Source organism: Corvus cornix, chromosome 18 (genome assembly GCF_000738735.6).
Source record: "Corvus cornix cornix isolate S_Up_H32 chromosome 18, ASM73873v5, whole genome shotgun sequence".
In the NCBI taxonomy this organism is placed as follows: domain Eukaryota; kingdom Metazoa; phylum Chordata; class Aves; order Passeriformes; family Corvidae; genus Corvus; species Corvus cornix.
This window is the reverse complement of record NC_046347.1, coordinates 4658183-4665719: the sequence shown is the minus strand read 5'-3', so window position 1 is coordinate 4665719 and position 7537 is coordinate 4658183.

Here is a 7537-nt window from a genome sequence, read left to right as displayed (position 1 = left end):
TTGGGCAGCAGCAATTCTCAGAACATGGTGTTACTTTGCAGGCCAGTAAACTTTTGGCCCAGGCTCAGCACAAGGTGGCCCTGGCTCCCAGGAAAGCACCGAAGGCTCACGGCAGAGGGAAGGTCAGCGGCTCCAGCACAGCATCACAGGAGCCTCAGGGATCCAGCGGGATTCAGGCTCTGGGACAAACCCAGCCCCACAGATCTGGGTCTGAGGCTCTGCCCAGGCACCCTGTCTACACAAGACCTCAGACCAGGCTTTGCCTCTGGGCAGCTCTTTCTCCTCTCTTTCAGAGTCCCAAGTGGCTCCCAGCAATGCCCTGGCATCTCTGTGCCTCCCAGGGATGCCCGTCCAGGCCGAGCTGCCCAGTGGGGCTGCCCAGCTCTCCTTAGCCACAGCCAGGGCTGGCTACCTGCTGGTTTCAGATAAAGCCAAGTTCAAAGGTCTCCACAAACCAGGAACCCTGTGTTTCAGGTTGATCCAGCACAGATCCCACAGCAACACGGGATCGTACCCAGTGCAGGACCAGGGAGGGAGGGAGGATGGAGGAGGAAGGGGACAGGAGAAGATGGGAGTCACAGCCCCCACATAAGCACCAGCCAGACACCAGTGATGCCAACACAGGTTTGTGGCTGTTCTTCCCTGTTTTGTGTGGTCCAGGGACAACCCAGGACCAGAGGAAAAGGCCTGGGGTCCATTGTCCCTTCCTGGGTGGCCTCTTTGTCCTCTTTAAATTTAAATCACACTTGTCTCAGGAGAGAGGGAAAGATGCAGACAGGATGGAAAGTGGTTGCTGAGAGATCAGCCCTTCTCCATTGCCATCCCACTGACTGGTGACAGCAGTGATGCTCTTTGACCAGAGCTGCTGGAGAGCCCCAGGAGGATCCCCAGACCAGGGCCAGTCCCTGTCATTGGCATTCCAAGGCTTTAAGTGATCTGCAGCCTTGCCAGGGGTGAGAGTTGAAAGCATTTGATGCTACAGAGACCTGATTTTGTACCCACACAAAACAGGAGCATGGGACAAGCTCTTCTGTGTGGGGCTGCTGTTTGCATGGGCCAGGAGGGGATTGCTTCCCTGTAGATTCAAAGGAAACTAAATTGGACGAGATCAACTGCCTGTAATCCCCTGGAAAACAGCCCCTGGCACGTGGAGGAAGTTCTAAGAATTAGCACCAGGAGTAAAGCAAGCACATACCACACAGGCTCTGGACAGGCTGCTTCCCAAGCCATCCATCACCCTGGAGCAGCCTGGGGCTGAGGGCTGGGGCTCCTCACCTGCACAGCTCCACCACAGCACCTTCCTCTCCTCTGTGTAACAAGACACAGCTGAGATCCTTCCCCCGGCCAGGTCCCTGCCTGGCGAGGATCCCTGGGACAGACAGAGTGTTCCAGAGGCAGCAGCTTCTGCTGTCAGCCCTGTGCACACACGGACACATGCCCTGGCATGAGGCAGCAGCAGCCTCTGTGCCACGCAGACAGGACAGACAAACACAGGGATAATCTCTGGGAGGAGAGCAGCGTCCTTGGCAGGGCACCTGGCTGCTCACAGACCGTGTGAGACACGAGCTGAGAAGCCAGGCCGGGTCCTGCCTGGTGCAGGAGCGATGCTGAGGCACCTGCCTCGAGCTGCCTCTCCCTCACTCAGCCAGACAGGGGAGGAGGAGAGGCAGAGTCCATGTGAGGGGCAGCTCCTGGCTGCCTGCTCAGCCTCGGAGGAGCAGGGCTTGCCCAGCCCTCAGCAAAGCCCCATCCCAGCCTCAGGAGAAAAGACTGGCAGCAGAAGCCAGAGGATGGTTCTGGGGTGATGGGTCTGGCCAGCCCAGCAGCCCTGGCACAGCATCCAGCCCAGAAGTTTCTGCTGCTGCTGCCCAACACTTGTGGCACACAAGGAATGTTCTGCTGCTGCCTGAGCCTCGCCTGCTCTGTGATGGACACCAAGATCTGCTCAGGGGAAGGCAAAGTCGCTGCAGGAATCCTCCAGGGATTATGACAGATCCTCACACTTGTGACAGGCACTGCTGGATTCAGCCCAGGTCACTTCCAGATCCTCCATGGGTTTTGCCCAGACCAGCCCAAGCCATGCCAGGGCAGAGCACGGTGGTTAACCCAGACCCTGCAAGAAGCAACAGGCAAGGAGACCAGTTCAACCAGTTCTCCACCACAGCCACCCACACAGCTGCACTTGGCACTGGGATCTGGGCCCAAAATCCCGGGCAGGACCTACCTGTCCCCCTGCAGCTGGAACCTGAGCACAGGTCTGAGAGGAGACCAGCACTGCCAAGGGTCCCCCATCTCCAGACCACTCCAGTCAGGCAGCCCCCACCCAGCTCCATCTCCAACAGGATCACTGTGCTGCAACGGGGACTAAGCTTCCTCCTGCCACAGCTGCCCAGAGATGGGTCAGGGGTGGGCAGCCTTCGTTTCATCCCAGTTATTCCAGCCTGGAAATGCTGCTGCTGATCCAGAGGCAAAGCCAATCCCCGAGCAGGTTGTGCCTTGCCCAGGCACATTCCCAGCTGGGCTCCAGCTCTGTTTGGGGGCTGAGATGCATCTCCTGGGGGAATAGACCTGGGGCTGGCTGCTCCTGGAGCCTGTAGGCTCCAGACACTACAGGAGGTGGTATGGGAATCCATAATCACTTCATTCGTTTTCCAGAACAGGGTTTATCCCCGTGGCCGGGAGCTGTGCCAGGATGCATATGCCTGGTTTTACAGGGCAGTCACAGCCCCAGCAGCTGCCTCTTGCTGCTCACATAGCTCAGCAGTCACCTGCAGGGACAGATAGCAGGTGCAGCTGCCTAGAGGACCTCGGTGAGCACGGAACATTTTGGGGCAGGGAGATTTCAGGAACCATCCTGGGCTGACCTTTCATAAGAGATTGGCAGAGGCTGGAGGATGGCATGCCTTCATTATCAGCTTGGCCTCTCTGATAGGACTTTACAGAGGAGATGCCAGGTGAACATGGCCCATAAATGAGTTATTGTTACCTGTGAAGATCCTTTGCTTTCCTGGATGACAACGAACTTGCCTCCCCCATTGTGCCTCTCCCCTCCTGATCACCCTCTGCACATCATTCCTTCAGATCAGTTTTCTTTCCATTTCACCTCTTGCTTTTGAACTTCTTCATTCTTGAAATCATCCCCCTGGGAAGTGATGCAACAAAATCAAAGCAGTGCACAAACCTCCCATGTCGTCACACCAGCCAGAGCTGTTCCTGGCCAGACACTGCAGGGGAAACTCCACTTTTAAGGTCCTAAATGACCCTTTAGAGTAGTGGGTGCCACAGCAGAGCAAGGGAAGGACCCTGACAACAAACTGAACCGTTGGGAAGTAGGAGCAGAAACACAGGAACAAGCAGTGAGCACAGATGCAGAGGGTGGTTGGGGTTTGCTCTCCAATTGTTCAGCACCTGGAAACAGCCTGGAGCTGTTCACAAACCACCTCTGGAAAAGCAGTTTTGTGCATCCCCTCACCCTGGAAAGCCCCTGCTTGTGATGACCCATATTTACAACAAATAAAACCAAGGGCCCATCTCGCCAGCAGCACCATGAGGGATGCTCTGCTCTGTGGAGGTGCTGCTTGTTTGGCAACAGCACCAGCAGGTACAGGCAGCCCAGGCCAAGACTTACAAAGGATACCTGGTCTTTGCAACTGGAGACTGAGCCTGTGACCCTTGAGTTGACCTCAGCCATGGGGAAACCCTTCTGAGTGTCTCCAAAGCCATGGAGAATGGTGGAGCATTAAATCAGGGCCCCCAGACACCACCTTGGGAGGAATCAGAGCCTGGTCCCACACACACATCAGCCTCTGTTTGCCCTGCAGACACCAAGGATGGCACCTTTTCATACAATTCCCATTCCAGCCCTTTTTCCCCCTCATGGAGCAGTTTTCATACAAGGCAAAGCGGATCTCCAGAGCCTCAGAAGAGCCTAGTTGAAAAAACTGCCTCACCACTGGGAAAATAATACACTTGATTTTCTGGAGTCTAAAATTACTGGGTCCTCAAACATTGTTTTGCTTTGCCTTATCTCTGCCAACTGATAAGCAGAGGGGAAGTGCAAAGGCCCCAAAACTTCTCCTCCCTGCAGGTGGAATTAAAACCCATTAAAAACCTTCCCAGGTTGGGGCAAGCTCAGCACCATGAAGGGTCTGCAGAGGTCGGGGGGCTCTGGATGCAGAGCCAGCTCAGCTCCAAGGGATCTTTCCCCAGAAACCAGAGGTGGCCCAATCCAGCACAGAACAAATGGGCAGCCCTTGTCCTGCTCCTTTGTGTCTCTCTAAATACAGAGGACATTCCCACCACGCCATCTCCTTAACAGCCCAGTCCCAGGGCTGTTGTGGACTACTCATCTCCAGACCCTTCAGACATCAAAAGGACCTGCCTGCTTCCCACCCCATGGCCTCTCCAGCCTCATTCCAGCATCCCACAGCTCCTTCTGAGTTCAAGCCCCAGAGCTAAGGAGCAGGACATCAGGGCAATTCCCTGCAGCAGTTAATGCGTTAGCCTAATTTTCCTCTCCCCAGAGGATTAGCAAGGCTGTAATAGCACTAAATAAATTCACTAATGGCAGATTCTCAGGACACTTTGTCTGGAAAACTTGCTTATAACTTACAGGATGCAGCCTGCAAATTTGGCTTTATTATCCAGTGACACGGCTGAAGGGAGCTGCTCCCAAACAGAGCGATTGGATCTGAACAAGATGTCTCCTAGATCATTAACGAGGTAATTAAACACCTGCCTGGAGAGGCAGCCTTCACACACATGGCACAGCTGGAGAAGAAACCCACAGAATCAGGGTGGGAGATCAGAGCTTCTTTCAAGGCTGCTTTGCCCAAACAGGAGTGCCCTGGAGAAGGGACCATCCCCTGCAAGTGCTGGGATAAAGCACCAGGCAACCGGCCCGTGTTGGGATGATGGAAAGTCAAACACGAGGGCAGGTTTGCTCTCCACACTCAGGTGCAAGACAAAGGCCCTGCAATGTGCAAGATACCTGCAGGATGGTGAACTGCAGGTGGTGGCCAGCTGGAACACGTGCCCTGGAACAGCTCTCAGATGTTCTTGCTTGGGAGAACAGCCCCAACACAAAGAGCTGACTGAAGCAGCAGCATTCAGAGAACAGGGGCCCAGGCTGGAGCATCTCATCTGGCAAGACCTTAGGAAGCTCTTAGGAAGGATCCTGCTTTCAGACACCAAACCAAACCCAACCAAATCAAGCTCCTGGAAGGGCTCTGTTTGCACCACAGGGCATCAGGGAGAGGAGACAAACCCCTCCTGGGTGACTAAGGCAGGAGACAGAGCGGTGACAGCCCCTGCAAAACACCTCCCAGCCCATCTGTGAGGGCAGAGGGTGCAGCAGCCAAGAACATTTGAGCCAAGGGGGTTCATACCCCAAACTGCAGCTTCCAGCCCAGAGCCCCAAATGCTTTTCAATCACACATAAACCTCCTGCAAAGCTCCAATTTTGAGCTGCTGCTGCCTGATTCAGCATCAAGTGCTTCTGTGTCACAGGCAGGGACCAGAGCAGGCTGAATGTGTCTGCCACAGCTAATTCTGCGTGGCCAGACCTCACCTTCCCCGACTTAATTTGATGCTGTGAGAAAATTAGACCTTCTCCTGCTTCTGTGGAAAAAAGGCAAGCACTGAAGGTAATTCAGAGGCTTTGATGCTGCTCTTTAGTCATTCGGGCACCGGCATCGCTCCCTGGACTGACCACGGGCAGGGATGGGAGTCATTAATCCTCATGCACAGCGTGTGAGCCTGGGGCAAAGCGCCGTGTCTGTGCTGTGCACGGCCAGCAGTGTCCTGCAGCCCAACAAGATCATTTCCAGAGCAAGAATTTTAACTTTAATAACCCCAGCACCTCGGCTGCTCAGCAGTGGAGGAGTTTGAGGAAGACCCCAATGTGTGGCAGTGCCTGGAAGTGCCAAGTGCACGCTCGGACCTGGGTCTGGATTTGAACGGATGGCACCGGGGAACATAAAAGCTGCACAACAGACACGTAAATGACACCCCTTGAAAGTGGTTTTAAACCTCCCCCTCTGAGCCATTACTGCTTTTTAGGCCAGAGGTGGGAAGGTTTTCACCCCAGGTCCCTCGCAGCAGCCCAGGGAAGGGCTGGGGATGGACACAGCCTCCTCCGTCCCACGCGGAGTTTGCACTTGGGCTCAGCCCTAACCCGAGCGCTGTAATCGAGCACCAGCACTGAGCAAGGCGCTGTTGGTCACAAAGTGAATCCGCGATGCAAACACACACACAGCGTGAGCACACTCCGGGGGTGGTGCTCCCGAGCAAGGACTTCGCTGCTTTTGTCCCCACCCAAATCCCACCGCAATCCGCCTCCCCGAGAGCCCGGTGCCAGCAGCTGCCACGCAGCGGCTTTGCAGGACCGAGCCTCTGCTCAGGCACAAAGCAGCACCGTCAGCCCTGGGACACCTCGCCCAAAGGGAGAGGGGCAGGGAGGGGCTGCGTTTCTCAAACCTGCTCACCCTCGGCGTGGTTTGGGTGAGCCGCGGACGCCAGAGCCCAACACGAACCTCGGCTGTAGGTGCGTCCCCCCGGAGCTCTGCGGGATCGGCTCCCGGTGAAGTCACCGAACCCTGCGAGTGCCGGGAAGGAGAGGGACTCGGGCAGTGACCCCGGTTTCTGAGCTCGGCTGGACGAGCAGCTGCGGTCCCAGCACTTCCTCAGCCCGGAGCAGGGAGGGAGGAGAAGGCAGAGCAGCCGAGAGCTGGTGCTGCTCCTGCTGCAGCCCAGGACAGCCCGAGCACAGCGGCTGCTCCCAGCCCCGCTCTGCCGGGATCCCCACCACGCATCCCTCCCTCCCGGGTCACAAAGCGCTTTTCCTTGGCAGCAAAACCGACCTCCAGCTGTTCTTGTTTGAAAACAATCCCGTCCTGAAGAAAGAGGAGCAGCCACAGAGTCAGTATCACATCAAATCACTCCTTAAGCGAGCAAACACTTCATTTACAGCCCGGCTGCAGCCCACGGGGTACCTGTGCTGACAGCGCAGTGCACAAGAGCTGTGAGGGAGCACAGAAATCCCTCCACCGATGCATCTTCTCCCAAGAATGAGTTCTACTCCCACTGCAGTTGGACAGGGACTTCCCACACCTCAATTCAGCACCTGTCAGCCAAACCTACAACCTGCTGCTCAAGAGCCACAGCCACAAATGCCCCAGAGAACTCCTGACAGTGCCCACCTGGGATGTCCCATAGCTGGAGTAGCTTGGATTAGGCAACAATTTTCTAGCATCACAGTCCCTTGTTTAAAATACCCCCAACTCCTGGTTTTAAAGGAGGCAGACACTGTTATTTAGGAGCTCCCAGGCCAGACTGTTACAGTCCCACATGCCACCTTTCAGTTCATTCACTGCCCAGTTTGCCTCATGCTCCTCACTTCTGTCCCCCACGAGCCCCTCCAGAAGCATCCACTGTCCCCAGACCCCTCGGAGTGCACGGCCATAAATAAACATTGCTCAGACACAGGCCTATCACTGGTGGTGGAGTGAGGGCCATGATGAACATCTCATTCCTAGTT